The following is a 17,803-nucleotide window of genomic DNA, read 5'->3' on the forward strand; positions in this document are numbered from 1 at the left end:
TAAAGATATAAGTAGGTTAAAAGTAAAAAGCTGGTAAAAAGATATACCATGCAAACACTAATCAAGAGACACTTGGAGTGACTATTAACACCAGAAAAAAACTAGATTTCAGAAAAAGGAAAGTTATCAGAGATAGAGCAAGACATTACATAATGACAAAAGGGTCAATTTACCATGAAGAGATAGCAATCCTAAATATGTATGGAGCTAACAAAAGAGCTTCAAAATACATTGTAAGGGGAAACTGACAAATCTACCATTATAGTTAGAGACTTCAACATTCTTCTCTGTAAATTATAGAAAAAGTTGACAGAAAATCAGTAAAGGGAGACCTCAGCCATGTGACCAAGTTAACCTAATTGTGACTTTTAAAACACCACAGTCAACAACAGCAGAAAACATATTCTTTTGAAGTGCACATGGAACATTCACCAAGATAGACAATATTCGGGGTCATAAAATAAAGGAACAAATTTAAAAGAACTGAAATCTTATAAAGTACGCTACTGGCCATAATGAGAATAAACTGTAAATCAATAGCAGAAATATACCTGGAGATTCCCAAATACTTGGAAGTTTAACAACACACTTCTCATAATCTATAGGTCAAAAAATGTCTAAATGTAAATCGAAAAATATTTTGAGCTAAATGAAAATTTGTGAGATGTAGCTAAAACTGTGCTGGTAGGAAATTTTATGTTAAATGTTTATATTAAGGGAAAAAAGAACTATCTCAAGCCTATAATCTAAGCTTTCATATTAAGAAAGTAGAAGAAGAGCAAAATTAAAAAGAAGGGAGGAAATAGTAAAGATAAAAGCAGAAATCAATGAAAATGGAAAACAAAAACAGTAGAGAAAGACAACAAAGTCAAAAATTGGTTGATTTTAAAAATCAATAAAATTGATAAAACTTGGTCAGACTGATCAAGAAAGAAAGGGAGGACACAAACTACCAACATCATAAACGGAAGCAGGGAATTCACTATGGGCCTCACAGACATTAATACGAAAATGAGCAAATACTATGAATAACTCTACACCCATAAATTTAACAACCTAGATGAAATGCTCCAATTCCTTGAAAGATACAAACTACTATCTCACTCAAGAAGAAACTGATGATCTTAGTAGCCCTACATCTATTAAGAAATTAAAATTGTAGTTAGAAAAACTTCCAAAAAAAGAAATTTGAGGCACAGATGGTTTCACTGTCAAATTCTATCAACATTTAAGGAACATAGGATACCAGTTGTACACAATCTCTTCCAAAACGTAGAAAAGGAGGGAACACTTCCCAACATACTTTATGAGGTCAGCATTACCGTGATAACAAAACCAGACAAAGACCATATAGGAAAAGAAAACTAAAGATTCATATTCTTTGTGAACACAGATGCCAAAATCTTCAATAAAATATTAGCAAATCAAATACAAGAATATGTAATAAGAATAATACATCATGGCCACTTTTGTTTATTCCAGGAATGAAGACTGATTGAAATTTGAGAATCAATGTTATCCACCATATCAACAAACTAAAAGAAAATAAATATATATACATACACACATATATAAAATCATATCAATGGATGCAGAAAATGTTTTGACACTTGACAAAATTTAATATATGCTTATGATTTTTAAAAAATCTCTCAACAAACTGGGAATAAAAAGGAACTTCCCTAACCTGGTAAAGGGCATCTACAGAAAATTTGCAGCTAACATCATATTCGATGGTGAAACACTAAAAGCATTTCTGCTAAGACAGGGAACAAGGCAACCCCGTCCACTCTCACTGCTCTTATTCATCATTGTATTAAAAGTCCTAATCAGTGTAATAAGGGAGAAAAAAGATATTCAGACTGAATTCTTTCACAACATAGACATATATCAAAACTTCAAGCAGTGCACTTTAAAATACACAATTTTTTGTTTGTCAATTAAACCTCAATAAAGCTGGAAAAGAAATAAAACTATCCCTACTATAACTCAATTAAAAAATATTAAAAAAAAAAAAGTAAAAGAAAGGAAGGAAGGAAGGAAACTATCCCTATTCTCAAGTGACACAACTGTGTAGAAAATTCCAAAGAATCTATTAAAAAGGAAATTTTTCTAGAACAAAGAAGTTCTAGCAAGGCTGTAAGATACAAAGTTAATAAAAATCTCTATGTACTACAATATACAACTAGAAATCAAACATTTAAAAACAGTACCATTTACAATAGCTCTAAAAAATTAGAAATAGTTAGGTATAAACGTAAAAAAATATGTACAGTATCTATATGCTGACAACTACCAAAAGAAAAAAAAACTGATGAAACAAATCAAAGACAACCCAAAGAAATGAAGAGCTATATCATATTCATGGATTGGAAGACTCACAACTATTAACATGCCAGCTCTCTCCAAATTATTCTATAGATTTAACACAACAACAATCAGAATTGTAACAAATTATTTTGTCAGATATAGAGAAGCCAATTCCAAAACTTACATGAAAAGACAAAGGAATTGGATTAGTCAAAACAATTTGGTAAAATAAGAACAAAATTCTTAAGGACTCAACCTTCCTAATTTTAAGACTTACTGTATTCATTTTCATATTCTTTTTCACCATAAGTTTACTACAAGATATTGGATATAGTTCCCCGTGGTATACAGTATAAACTTGTTGTTTATACAGAAATTGACACAACAATGTAAACTGACTACACTTTAATAAATATATATATACAAAACATAAAAAATACCTAGCAAAATAAATAATAAATTAATAAATAGAAAACAAAACAAAAGAAGACTTACTATAAAGTCATAGTGATTAAGACAGTGTGATTAGTAAGAGGACAAACATACAGATGAGTGGAATAGAACAGAGAGCCCAAAAATAGACTCACAAGAATATGGTCAATTGATTTTTTTTTTGATTGAAGTATAGCCAGTTTACAATGTTGTATCAGTTTCTGGTGTACAGCATAATAGTTCAGTTATACATATAAATACATATTTGTTTTCATATTCTTTTTCATTATAGGTTACTGCAAGATACTAAATACAGTTTCCTGTGCTAGATAGTATAAACTTGTTCTTTATCTGTTTTATATATAGTGACTTTTGTCAAAGGAGCAAAGGCACGAAGGCAATTCAATAGCTAAGGGATCATCTTTTTAACAAATGATGGTGGAATCTATGCGCAAAAAAACTGAACCTCAAAACATACTTTACACTTAACACAAAAAATTAATTCTAAGTGGATCGGGGACTCAAATGTAAAATGTAAACCTATAAACTTTAGAAGAAAACAGAAGAAAATTCTTGTGAACTTGAGCTAGAAAGCGCTCTTAGATCTAACATCAGAAGCATAATCCATCAAAGAAAAAATTGATGAATTGGACTTCATCAAAATCTTAAAAATTTAGTCTGTGAAAGACACTGGTAATAGAAAGAAAAGGCAAGCTGCAGATTAGAGGAAAATATTGCACATTCACATACCCAGCAAAGAACTTGTATTCAGTATATAAAGAACTCTCAAAACACAATACAAAAAATATGTATAGCACAGGGGACTATATTCAATATCTTCTAATAACCTTTAATGGAAAAGAATATGAAAATGAAATGAATATATTATCTATCTATCTATCTATCTATCTATCTATCTATATATATATATATCTATATACATGACTAGGACATTATGCTGTACACCAGAAACTGACACATTGTAACTGACTATACTTTAATTTTAAAAATGCAAAAAATGAACAATTCATTGAAAACACAGACAAAAGATTTGAAGACCAAAAGATTCTTTACGAAAGAAGGTATATAAATGGAATATGAGCACATGAAAAGATGTTCCACATCACTAGTCATTAGGGAAATTTAAGATAAAACCGTAATAAGGCACCACTACACATCTACTAGAATGGCTATTAATTTATTTTAAATTGGCAATACCAGATGCTGACGGGGATGCAGAGCTGCTGGTCAGAATGCAAAATGATGCAATCCCTTTGGAAAAACAGCACTGCAGTTTCTTATGAAGTTGAACATGCACTTACCATAGGACCCAGGCATACTATTGCTATGTACTTACACTAGAAAAAATAAAACTTAGCTTCACACAAAAACCTGTATATGAATGTTTAAAGCAGCATCATTTACCATTGCCCCAAACTGAAAACAAGCCAGTGTTCCTCAACAGGTGAATGAACAAAAACCCCAGTAAAATCAGCCCTCCAGATCCCTGGTTTCCACATCCATGGATTCAATGCAGGTCAAAAACATTCAGAAAAAAATGTTTTCCAGAATGTTCCAAAAAGCAAAACTTGAATTTGCTGCACACCAGCAACTTCTTACATAGCATTTACGTTGCGCTAGGTGTTATAAGTAACCTAGAGATGATACAGAATACAGGAGGATGTGTATAGGTTCCATGCAAATATGACACCATTATTATATAAGGGACCTGAGAGTCTCAGATTTTGATATCCACAGGGGGTCCTGGAGCTGATCCACCTTGGATAACGAAGGAGGCTTGCACATGGAGTGGGTCCAGGGCTTGTCACATGCAAGCCATGATCTCCTCCACTGCTCAGAGCAGCCTCATGAGGCAAGTGTCAGGTTGGGGTTCAGGGCAGGCTACCCCAAAATATGCCAATGTGGCATATTCATGAGTTTGAATTAAAGACTTGAGGAACCACCAGTGCAAGATGAACGCTCTTGCCTCTTCTTTGTCCCCTGAAGGCAGAAAGTAAATCTCCCACATGAAAGGTACCCTCCCTGCACCAGGAAGTAGAGAAACACCCTTATCGAGCCAAGAAGGCTGTGTAAACACACTCCGCTTAGATCCTTCACTAATTAGTACCCAAGCCCAAGTTTCTTTGGCTTGTCAGTTCTTCACAAATTTATTGTTTCTTTGTCTAAAAGATATAAAAGCTGTCTGCTATGGTCATTTCTTCGAGTTTCACATTTCTATAAACTCTCTTATTACATAATTAAAATTTGATTTTCTCCTGTTAATCTATATGTCGATTTAATTACTAGACCAGCTAGAAGGGCCTAGAAAAGGAGAGGAAATTTTTTTTTTCCTCCTCAACAGTTGACGTAGTCAATAGGATAAACTTTCCTGGCTGGACGATGCTCACTCTGAACTTGCAGCAGCTAAGAGATGCTGGGACCTCTGACAAATGTCGGCAGAAGGTAAGAATTGCTACCAGGCCAACCTCCTGCCTGCAGGATCTGTTGCAAGTGAGAGTGATGAGAGTCCTTTTCTTTTTCTCAATTTAGATTATCAGGAGAAAATACTTGAGGTACTAGTTCCTTGCAACATAGCAACTCACAAAAACTTGGTAATGAGTGCCCTTGATTTTTATTGATCTTTCTCCTCCCAGAAATGGCGACAAGTCTTCTTTATCTCTGTTGTGTTGTTTGTCATAAGTCCTATGGCAGAAGGTGACATAGACCCTATAAGCTACTTACAGACTGGTGAGTCCAGAGTTCTCATCAAACTGGGGTCTGTTTAGCCAAACTCTGCTGTTTATCTAAAACTACCCCTATGTAAAAACTGAATGAGGTTTTTCTTTTCTTCTTGTTCTGTGTCCTGAGATTTGCTTTGTGACCAGTGGGGATATTCTTTCTGGTCTCTGCCATCTAAATAGACTGAGATTTCAAGACCTGAAGGCACAAGCAGCACTCTCTGTCCAGCTGTGCCAGGTGTCAGGGGAGTTGTCATAAGGGCTCCCAGTCCATAAGAAGCCTTTGTCATCTCAACTTGTGTGACTTTGTTAGTGCTGGAAAAATCTCATTCCAGTAGAACCTGCGCAGTGTCACAGATGAGTGGGTTTGTAGCTGAAGACATATCATGTTTCCAGGAGAGACAGGAGACACCATTTTCACTACACCATCCTTACCATCTGTGCAATGAGGGCCTTTGCCTTCTTAGACTATCTCTGAGAGTGAATTTTCTGAATCTTGAGAGGGCTGCACTTTCTTATGGGACTGCTCTTGCATCCTTGCTTAAGCTAAAAAGGCTTATCAGTCTGAGTTGCTAATAAGATCCTCCTTGTCGATGGCCAGATGATGGATCCTTTACACTGAAAACCTAAATTTAAAAAAGAAAAAAAAGACAATTGATACCTGTGGAAAGACCAAATTATAAAGTATAATGACCAAAAAACCAAACAAACAAAAAATAAAGGCTAGCCTTAGGGACTCCCTAACAAGATGAAAGAACAGAAATTAAATTTAGAACAAAATTAAAGTTCACATGCAACATAAATTCCCTCTCTTAAAATCCAGCCCCATCTCCTCAACAAATTCCCTTAACTCCCCAAACTCCACCTTCCCCAGAAAATCCTTTAAACAGCAGCTGCTTGTTTTAACTTCCCTTTCCCTGCAAGATTTACAAAGAGTACTTCAGCCTAATCTCTAGGCCTAGAGTACACAGGTTACTCATGGAAATGCTAAACTCCAGGAAATAAATTTAACAGGAGCATCCAGGACAGACATTAAGGCTTGTTCTGCTGACCTGCATAATCAGGCTTTGCCGGCTTCAGGCCTTCCTATGCAATGTCTTTTGTGTCTATTTCCTAGTACCCCACACAAAAAAAAAATCATGTCCCCTGGGCCATAGAACTAAGAAATCTTTTTATTTCCATCTTAGATGGAAAATCTCTCCTTAATATAATAAGACAAACTCAGAATAATGTGATAGAGTGGGCAAACCAACTTCTAAGCACTATAGTGGAAATGGCTACCCAATTCTTTGAAGGTAGCTTGAAGAAATGCAAACAAAAAAAGTTTAAATCAGTAATTCTTAATTTACAATTTGACTCTTTAGAAAAGCAAAAATATAACTCTGAAAATAACTCAAAATCTACTCAGACCTTTTCTTATTTGCCTTCAGACACCTGCAGATACTATGAAAAATCAGGACAGTGAAAGTACAATTGTCCTGCACTTAAGAAAAAAAAAGGAAATTTTTTAATAATAATGACCCTAGGATTCTAATAATAGATAAATATACCCCAAAACTCTTAGAAAAAAAGAAAAAGCTTGCATTCTTTCTCTGTCCCTTGAAGTTATATACCTTATCATGTCTTTGAAATGTAAACACAGCTCACAGTCGCCTGAGACTAAAGGGAAGAAAAAGAAAAAAGAAAACTTTTTAAAATAAAACCTGCCAAAAGTCTCTCTTGTTCAAACTCTAGACCACAGCCTCCTCAAGATTACTTCCAGAGACAAATACAAATCTTGAAAGTCTCCTCCACAAATAATAAAAGACTTTAGCCATCTGAGCAAGTAAACTTAATTTATTCCAACTGTTATTTATAAGCTAGTGAGTTTTATATTGTTTTAAAAACAGAAGCTGTAAGATTTTCTGTTTGATGTATGTCTGTATGTGATAGATACAGTATTCTTCTACCTCCAGGTGGTATTGTCAAAATTAATTTGTGTAAGAGCTCTACTTAACTGACTTATATATATTCAGTATTTCTAAACTCTCAAAAATATAGAAACTAGCCCAAATGCTTTCAAGTTCACGTAATCTGAGAAAAAAAATCTTTGGTAAATAAAAAACCAGTGTAAGTTTGTTGGTATAATTAATACAGACATTAAATATAATATTTTTATTTTACCTAGGTTTATTAAAAGTCTAGTAAGCATCTGTTATCTGTGTTACAAAATTTGTCAGCAGGAAAAATAGTTTTGAATGATGGTTGACTTTGTCTAATATCTCATGATGTTTTCATGAGTAGTCTAAATGTAAGTGTTGAAAGCAAATCATTTAAATAATGTAAAAGGGGTAAGAGTTTTTAGTTGGAATTTGTAACAATAATTAAGTTTTATTGTATATACATACAATAAAATGTATCTTGTATATTGTATCTTGTAAAATGTATAAATGTATCTTCCGAAATCTTTTTGGTACCTTAAAACTTTAGAGCTTTGTTAAATTAAATGATAGAAATTCACTGAATGTTCAGCTCATTTCCAAATAAGATAAAATACTGAAACAGTAATTGCTAAACAAATCTAAGTTTACCTACTTTTGATGCCTCATTACAGAGAATATAGATGTTTGGGTTTATAAATAAACATGCTTTGAGCCACACTGAAAGAAATGTGCTATGAGGAAATGTATGTTTCTGGAAATTATAAAATGTATTCATGAATTTGCCCATCTAAAAAGATGCTGGCGTAACAGTTCACAGTTGCTTACTTCTTAGTTTTCACTAACATCTGTAAGATTAAGAAATCTAATTAATACATGTAAGTAAAGCTACTAAAACTATAAGGATGAAAGAAATGACTAAGTATGAAAAACAGGATGTATGTTTTCAGTAAAAAAAGGTATGCAGAATGGAAATACATTTTTATTGAGGAAAATAAATATAACTTTGTCCTAAAGTAAAAGATTGTTCCAGAACAAATTAAAAAAAAAAAAAAACACACTTCAATGGACATAGAAAGTTATAGAAGGTTTGTGGGGAAGGAATTTTATACATGGTCAGGATTGGCTAAGATTGGAATTAATGAGTTTTAATATCAAAAGTAAGCTGGTACAAAATTAGAATTGTGTTTTCTCTCTGTTAAAAGGATGGGTTTTTATTGGACTTTCAATAACAGATTATGAAAGCTTTTTTACCGTTTAAGTATTATGCCTAGAAAATCCAGATTTTGTGTTTTGTCAAAATCATTTTCGGTGTTTGTTTTTATCAGACCTTTAATTACCTAGGAAAACTGAGTCTTCCTCATATTAAAAGAGCTAAGTCTTGTTCACAACTGTGTAACCATTTGTATCTGTCTTTTATCATCACTTTGGTCAGAAAGATAATTGAGTATTATTTCATATTGATCTATAATCCTATTTAGTCAAGAGTCCAAATCTTTTGATATGTTTTTCAAACTTCTCAAAATCAAATTCTAAATGAGTTTTTTTTTAACCTCAAAGTAACTTTGAAATGTTCCAGAGGGTCCCTGGAACATTTCAAAACATTTGTTCTCTCTCCTTATAAAAAGGGAGAGAGCAAACTAATGAGGTTTATTTGTCATGTTAGATGACATGGGAAGCGTTGTCATGTAAGATGTGATATGAAGTCTTCTTTATGTTGTGTACATAGAGATATATATAAGTGTTATAAACATTATATAAAATTCCTAAAATCCTGATACGTCCTAGTATGTTATCAGTTATAATCCCATTTATTATCTTTAAATGTTTTATGTTACAGAAATAACCAAATTTCCATGTCAATTCTATTATAATGAACTTTCATCATATCTTTAATAATGTATGTTTTAAAGTCTTTTATCATTTACAGGCAGTACTGTTTTACTCAGATGCTTTTACTAAAGCTTCCTGCAAATGTGTTTCATCTTTGGAAAAATTCATGGAAAAGAATCTAACAAGTAATCTAGAATACAAGCTTCTAATAACTTTCAAATCATGCTACTGAACTGGGTAAGAATTTACAGAACCCTAATGAAGAAACTTATGGCTTCAGAAAACTTCTAACAAAAGATTAAGCAGAACAATAATTAATTACATGGGATTGAATAAACTGATAAAGATGATCAAAATTTTTATGACTTTTTATTTAAAATATTACTAATTCTTTAACCTGTTATTTTCCAGATGTAAGGAAACCTTTCTTCTTAAGCTAAATATGACTTAGAGCAATTTGGCGAATTGTGCTTTTATAAGCAGAATTGAAACATATATCTTCTTCTCCCTATTGGATCCCTCCAGAATTCAGAAATTCTCAATGAGTATTCTTATTTTCTTGGTAATATAGCTATTTGCATAAATTCAATAAGAATCTGTTCTCCAAATAATAGGAGACAATCAGAAATATTGGTTATATTACCAAGACTTTGAGTGGAATGTCATATTGAGAGAAATAGGTATAAACCCAGATATGATCAGACAGCTTTAAGAAATTAAGATTGACTTTATGGAGCCAATAAAATGCCTTGGAAAAACAGATTGGTACCTTGCTTATAGGGTTCCCAGCAGCCAGGTGAGTAAGGAAGATCACTTCCTGGCAGATACAAAAACATCAGGATATTTGAGGAATCTTAAGAAAAGAGAAATTCACCCAAAACTATAAGTTTTGCAGACAAGTCTAATGGCAAGTATTTGACTTGCCTTCCTGGCCTCAAGTGGCATTTGAAACTTCAATCTAAGACTCCTTGCCGAAAGTTCAAGCAAAGCAGACTTAAAAGAGCCTATTCTGTCAATCACTGTTCTTGCTGTACTTATGGAAATAATCAAGCTACGTTCATTAAAACTGGACTCATTTTGCAAACCAATTAGTTTTAATGTGGTTATCTTTGGTAAACATGGGGGTAATTTTAGACAGAAAAATTATGTTTCAATAATACACCTTGGTGGATATCAGATTCTGATTCTGTTAATTGTCTTTGAGGTTTGTTATCTATTTGTAAACGGAACTGGCCCTAACTTCTTCTAGGTTCCTCCAATATCTGGCTGCAGCTCTCTAAAGCTTCCAATTTTCCTCCCACATGTCTAACTCAAAATCACTGAGAACTGAAACTGCTCTTTTTCTGAAACCATGTAAACTAAAGTCAGACAACTTAATATAAACTTCAGAGAAATCACCACAACTGCTCATGTATAGATAATCTTTGTGCCTGTTACCTTATGGCCACTCAGAAAAGAAAAGAAAACATCACTGGAGACATTCAAACTATGAACTAACAGAATCTAATAGATGACCACAGCTTGCCCTCACTCCCATCAAAAGATGCTTCAAGTCTTACATTTAGAAATTTTGTTGACTGATTACCCTCTGAACTCAAATACTGGCTTATAACTTGCTCTGATAATGAACCATTGTTCTTCTTTTGTTTCCATAGAAATGGGTCTTATTAAGTACCTGATTGCGTATGCAATAAAGCATACATCTAACTTTGGGAGCCCACCTTGACCACTATGTCCTGAAACGAGTCTAACTAAACTGAACTATTCTCAGGTCTGGGAAACTGGTTCAGTGAGGTACGGAACGATATACCACTCAGCTACTAACCTGATTCTTCTCTCCACAGCCCCCAGCTCAGCTTTTAACATGTAAAACTTCCAGGGAGGTTTTAGAGGAGGCAACTGTTGGGACTAAGGGACGGCCATCCCAAAATATGCCAAAGTGGCATATTTATTAGTTTGAATTAGAGCTACTCAAGGAACAGCCAGCACAAGACCCTGACCACCTCTTTGTCTCCTAAAGACAGAAAGTAAATCTCCCATGTGAAAGGTACCCTCCCTGCACCAAAAGGTAGACAGACATCCTTATCACCAGAGATAGGGAATTCGGAGCCGAGAAGGCTGTGTAAACACACTCTGCTTAGATCCTTCACTAATTAGTACCCAAGCCCAAGTTTCTTTGTCTTGTCAGCTCTCCACAAATGTACTGTTTCTTTGTTTAAAAGGTGTAAAAGCTGCCTGCTTTGGTCACTTTCTTTGAGTCTCACACTTCTGTAAACTCCCGTACGTACAAAATTAAAATTTGATTTTCTCCTGTTAATCTATCTCATGTCATAATTTCTAGACCAGCTAGAAGAACCTAGAAAGGGAGAAGAAACATTTTCCCTCCCCAATAATCACATGTGGGGAAACTGAGGCTCCGAGGGGGAAGTCCATGTACAGGATTTGAGTTTGAGTGTTTGCCTCCAAGTCTTGGCCCTTTAAATAGAAATCCCAAACTCTTTCCACTGGCCTCGATATGGCAAATTGATGGCCTCAGGCAGAATCCTGCTTCCAGATGGAATTTGTTTGACACCCACCAGTATAATAAAAATCTGGAAATTTCATAGAAAAACACAAGATCTCTGATTTCTCTTGAAAAAGCAGGGAATTGAGTGGGGGAGGGTGTAGCTCAGTGGTCGAGCCCCTGCTTAGCATGTGCAAGGTCCTGGGTTCCATCCCCAGTACCGCCATCACCAGTGCCCGGAAATAGAGAGAATGGTCTGAAAGGGGCAGAGACCCTGGAGGACCAATCACTGTCCTGGGGTGACATCAATGTGACCATGAGGACAGGCACAACGCCTCCCACGTCTTCACACCGGGGGCTTCTCCAGGCTCTGTTGCTCTCCATACATGATGCAAGGGCTTCTCTGAGCTCCCACTGGGCTCTCCAAGCCAGGAGGGGAAAAGGACCCCTGCTCCACTATCCTGAAAAACATCCAACAAAATGGTATGAATGATCCATCAACTTCCATGAACACTGTCAGTGGAGCCAAGCAGGGAGCCTGGGTGAACTTCGAGGGAGAGAGAAAGATTGATTTTCAGATTATCTCCCAATCCATAACTGTCAAGAAAGAAAAAAGACCTGAACAATCGTAAAATTAAATCAAACGACTTTCTGGATGCTGAACCGTTTCTCTCCCGCCCACGGACACCTTCCACTCGTCCCTAGGGAGGGGATGATGAACGAGCTTTGTATGTGTTTATTCCCTCACTGGTCTCTCTGACCATCCCTGCATCTCCACAACCAGGAGGGATTGACTGCTCCTACTGTGTGCCCGGCCCTGTGCTTGGTGCCAATAATCTGGGGGTGAATGGGCAAACACCAGTCCTTCCTCATGGGTCCACTGACCAGGGAGCAGCACGTGGCAGTGAACAATCAGTTCATGGCCAGAAACATTCCATCTTCTCCTGAGAGTCTTCCCTCCCACGTCTCTTCAATGAGCCCACCCTGACCACCCCACTTAAAACTGCAGTCCCCCAGTTCTTCCAACCCCCCTTTCTGCTCTTACCATCTTCAAACATACTGTATAATTTATTTATTCATTGTGCTTATTGTTTGTTGTCTGTAATACACACACACACACACACACACACACACACACGTCTAAGCTCAATCAGCTAGGACTTTGTTGTGATTTTGATCCACCACTGGCATCTGCAAAGATCCCTGGCACATAGCAGGTGTTCAGTAAATATTTGTTGAATGAATGAATGATCATCGACCTAGTCACCATCATCATCACCCATCAGAACTGTGACAGTCCCGGGACCAGTGCCTGAGGTCAGCCCCAAAGTCGGCATTCCCTTTCTCAATTGTCACTGCAGGGTCAGTGCTAGAAGGTGATTGCAGCTCCAGGAGGGAGGGGACTGCTGAAGAGGTGGCTTTAGGGCTTGAGACGCAATTGGAGGGGAGTGTTAGTTTGGAGGAAGAGGGGTGAGTTTCAAAGAGTGCACCCGAGGGAGCGGTGGGGGAGCTGTGAACACGTGTGTAGCTTGATGGTGGGATGGGTCCGGGGAGGTGCGAGGTCTAAACAAGGCCCAGCTTGGGTCCAGGCCAGGCCAGAGGTGGGGCCAGGAGAGCCAGCAGGAAACCCTGTGCCCCTGTGGTGTCCTCACTCACCCTGTGCCAGAACGTCGGGTAAAGGTGTTGCTGAAGCACGGCCTCCATACCCCACTCACCAAACTGAGACTCAAGGACAGAGTTTTGGGCGAAGTAGAAAAGGCAGCTTTATTTTTTTTTGCCAGGCAAAGGAGGTCACAGTGGGCTAATACCTCTAATTGTGAGCCTGCTGGGGAGAGAAGGCAGAGGATTTTATAGTAAAAGTGCAGGAGCTGAAGGGGCAGAGCTAGTTTCCATGGAGTAACAGGGTAACAGGGTAGCAAACTGTCACAAAGTTGTCCTTGTTTTTGCAGATGCAGTGGTCCCCTTCCCTCTGCTGGGTATGAAGTTCACCTCCAGCTTTGGGACTCTCTTAATATTCTTGTACCTGGAACAAAGGATGCATAGAAAGGGGCTCCATGGAAAAGAGCTCTAGAGCAATACTTGCACAGTTTAAAGTCAGGTTGATAAATGCTTTAAGCCTTTCAAGCAGGCTGAGGCCTGCAGCTCCAACAACAGGATACAAGGAAACCACAAGGGGTCAAGAGGAGGGCACTGGGGACAGGAGCAGGGCGCTGGGGTCAGGAGCAGGGCGCTGGGGGTAAAAGCAGGGCACTGAGCATGATCCCTGCAAGCAGCACCACTACAGGCGGTTGGGTAGACCACCCAAGCCTCCCTTTTATCCAGCAAAAGCATGAGAAAAGCCCTCTAAACTATTACAGTTAAGCAGTTAACAAACACTGTTACAGATACTGGATGGTCACCGATGAGAGTAGGGTCCTGCTCGGTTACAAAGGACTGCCCCCAATCCTACACAGGGTCTGTGGCTCTGGCACAACCCTTCTTCCTGCCCCTCCCCTCCCTTTCTGTCACCTGCCTCACTTGACCCTGGTCTGGTCTTGAGGGCCAACTGAGGGCAGTGGGTGGATCACCTACCTTCAGACTCCCAAACTGTTCAGAGCAGCCAGGCCTTTGGGAAACCCTGGTCTACCCAACACCGCACCCAAGGGGAAGCCGAGGCCCAGAAAGGGCGAGGGGAACCTGGGTTGTTTTCCTCCCTTCCACCTTTCCTGCCTCTCAAGAGAGGACAGGCCCTGGATAAGAGGCCAGGAGGCCTAGACACTCTTCCTACTGCCTACCCTCTGTCCCCTTTCCCCTGTGCCATTGGGCAAGTCACGATGCTACCTCAACTTCCCCATCTCGAAACTGAGCCCAAGAGGCAACGTCTTCCTTGCTTTGAGCCTGCACAAAGCTGCATGATCCAACTCCTGCTCACACTGGACGATAACACATCTTTTGAACTGAACAGAACAAACCTCCTGTTTCTCCTTTGCTGGAGGGGTGGGGAACTCAAGAGTTATTGAGAAGCTCCTGCATGCCAGGCTCATTCCTGTATGTTCTCTTACCCAGTACTCCCAACAGTCCTGGGATGGTCTCCCATTTTACAGATAGAGAAACTGGGGCTCAGGGATATGAAGCAACTTACTCAACAACCCAAAGCCAGCAGGTGGCAGGATGGAGTGAGACTGAGCTTACTGTCCTCTGCGTCCACTGCCTCTGATATCCTGTTCCCACCTCCATCCCTGCTTGGGGGACAGGCTGCCTCCTTTCCTGCACCCCTCGAGCAAAAGTGAAGGAGTTTAACACTTTCCCAACAGGCTCACCTTGGCTCAGTCAACCCCTTGCTGTGGTGAGCATTTCCTTCCTCTGACTGCGTCCCCAGGGCTTGCAGAGTCTTTGCAAACAGAACTTAGAAATCTGTAACTTAGGATTTACTTGCTTTGAACTCCATTCATTCATCTGATCAACACTGCCAAGGTGCATCCTATGAGGGAGACACCATACTCTGCCCTCCCGCCCAGGGTCTCCCCCAAATTGGTGGGTGGCCCTGATTTAGAGACAAAAGGGAAGGAAGGAGCCCCAATTTGAGAGTTTCAATCCTGCCTCCAACAGGACATTGCTGAAATGGCATAGGCTTCATGCTAAAAGCAGGACCCTGATTACTAGGAAAACACCGCAGATCTGCCTTGATCTTCAACCCTCTGACAGTCACTCCCCTGGCCTCTGCTCTAGCTTACAGCTGCTGCCCCAGGACTGGACAGTTCTGGAGCCAGGAAAGAACTTGACCCCTTGTGGCTTGGGCTGGAGGGGCCATTTGGTGCAGTGGCTACATGCTTGGGCTTGGAGCCAGCTGGACCCACACTCAAGTCACAGTGGTGCCATTTGCTGAGTGCTCTCAGACGAAGTATTTATTTTATACAGTATTTATATTATACAGTAAAATTTCCTTTTTGGCATCCAATTTGATGAATTTTAGCACATGTGTAAATTTACGTAACCACCCCTACCGTCAGGATACAAAACAATTTCACAACCTCAATAACATCCCTCACGCTATTGCCTCATAGTCACACCCTCTCCCCAACCCTAGCCTCTAGCAACAACTGATCTGTTCTCCATCACTATAATTTTGTCTTCTCAAGAACGTCATATAAAAGAAACCATACAGTAATGTTTGAAACTGGATTGTTTCACTCAGTATAATGCCTTTGAGAGTCATCCAAGTTGTTGCATGGATAAATAATGCATTCCATTTTACAGCTGAGTAGTATTCCATTGTGTGGATGGACCAACATTTGTTTATCCAGTCAAACAAACATTTGAACTGAACGACATCTGAGTTGTTCTCTCTGATGATTATGAACGGAGCTGCTGTGAACATTCCTGGGGAGTAGAAGGATTCATCAAGAGTGGAATTGCTGGATCTTATGATGAGTACACAGTTAATGTTTAAGAAACTACCAAAGTGTTTTCCACCATACTGTTTTGCATTTCTGTCAGCGAATGTGTGAGTTGTTCATACATCCTTTCCAGTTGTTCCACATCTTTGTCAACACTTACAATTGTCAGTATTTTTATTTTAATCATTCTAATAGGTAGGCAGTGGTATCTCACTGTGGCTTTAATTTGCATTTCCCTTATGGCTAATGGGACAGAACAGCTTTTCATGTGCTTTTAATCCACCTATATATCCTCTTTGGTGTCTGTTCAAGTCTTTTGTCCATTTTCTAATTGTGTTTTCTTTTTTTTAAATCCTTTTTTAAAGTGGTGAAGGGGCACCTATTTTTACAATTTTATTTATTTTTATTATTTTTTTTAGGAGAGGAGGTAGTTAGGCTTATTTATTTATTTATGTTTAGAAGGAGTACTGGGGATTGAACCCAGGGCCCCGTGCATGCTAAGCACGCACTCTACCACTTAAGCTATACCCTCCCCCTACTAACTGTGTTTTCTACTGTTGAGTTTTGTGAGTTTTTCGTGTATTCTAGATACAGATCTTTTGTTGGCTATGTGACTTGAGATATTTTCTTCCAGTCTGTGGCCTGTCTTTTCATTCTTTTAAGAATGCTTCTTGTATAGCAATTTTTTCATTTTGATAAACTCATTTATCACCTTTTTATTTTATAGATCATGATATGGTGCCATGTGTAAAAACACTCTGCCTAAACCCAAGGCATGAAGATTTTCTCCTATGTTTTCTTTTAAAAGTTGCATGCCATATGATCCAGCAATTTGAAAAGACACATACACCCCAATGTTCATAGCAGCACTATTTACAATAGCCAGGACATGGAAGCAGCCTAAATGTCCATCAACAGATGACTGGATAAAGAAGTTGTGGTATATTTATACAAGGGAATATTACTCAGCCATAAAAAAGAATAAAATAATGCTATTTGCAGTAACAAGGGTGGACCTGAAGGTCGTCATTCTAAGTGAAGTAAGCCAAAAAGAGAAAGAAAAATATCACTCATATGTGAAATCCAAAAGAAAAAAAGAAAGAAAGAAAAAAGAGGACACAAATAAACTTACCTACAAAACAGAAACAGATTCACATAGGAAACAATCTTATGGTTATGGAAGGGATAAATTTGGGTGTTTGAGATTTGCAAATGTTAACCACTATATATAAAAATAGATTAAAAAACAAATTGCTTCTGTATAGCATCAGGAACTATATTCAATATCTTGTAATAACCTTTAATGAAAAAGAATATGAAAACAAATATATGTTTATATGCATGACTGGGACATTATGCTGTACACCAAAAACTGACACATTGTAACTGACTATGCTTCAATTTTTTTTAAAGTTACGTGATTTATTTTACATTTAGATCCATGCTCCATCTTGAGTTAATTTTCTATAAAGTGTGACATTTAGATGGAGGTTTACTTTTTTGCACATGGATGTCTGTGTATTCCAGCATCATTTGTTGAAAAGACTCAGGCAAAGTCTTTAATCTCTTTAAGCCTCAGGCTCCTCCTCTGTAGGATGGGGTTGGTAACAATAGCATCTGCTTCACAGGGTACCTATGTCTTAATTGTCCCCTATTCCCTCCTGACTAGTAAAGAAACCTGGTTCTGGATAT

General features: G+C 37.9%; 1 long non-coding RNA gene across 1 annotated transcript; it reads right to left on the reverse strand.

Annotated features, from left to right (window-relative positions):
* Positions 1-4,339: 4,339 nt before the first annotated feature.
* LOC135322894 (uncharacterized) lies at positions 4,340-11,778 on the reverse strand. The gene is made up of 3 exons (XR_010383908.1): positions 10,002-11,778; positions 7,094-7,139; positions 4,340-6,106 (listed from the first exon to the last, which is right to left on the reverse strand). It is a non-coding gene; the product is annotated as an uncharacterized LOC135322894 (long non-coding RNA).
* Between the last annotated feature and the right edge of the window lie 6,025 nt (positions 11,779-17,803).

This window comes from Camelus dromedarius, chromosome 14 (assembly GCF_036321535.1).
Source record: "Camelus dromedarius isolate mCamDro1 chromosome 14, mCamDro1.pat, whole genome shotgun sequence".
In the NCBI taxonomy this organism is placed as follows: domain Eukaryota; kingdom Metazoa; phylum Chordata; class Mammalia; order Artiodactyla; family Camelidae; genus Camelus; species Camelus dromedarius.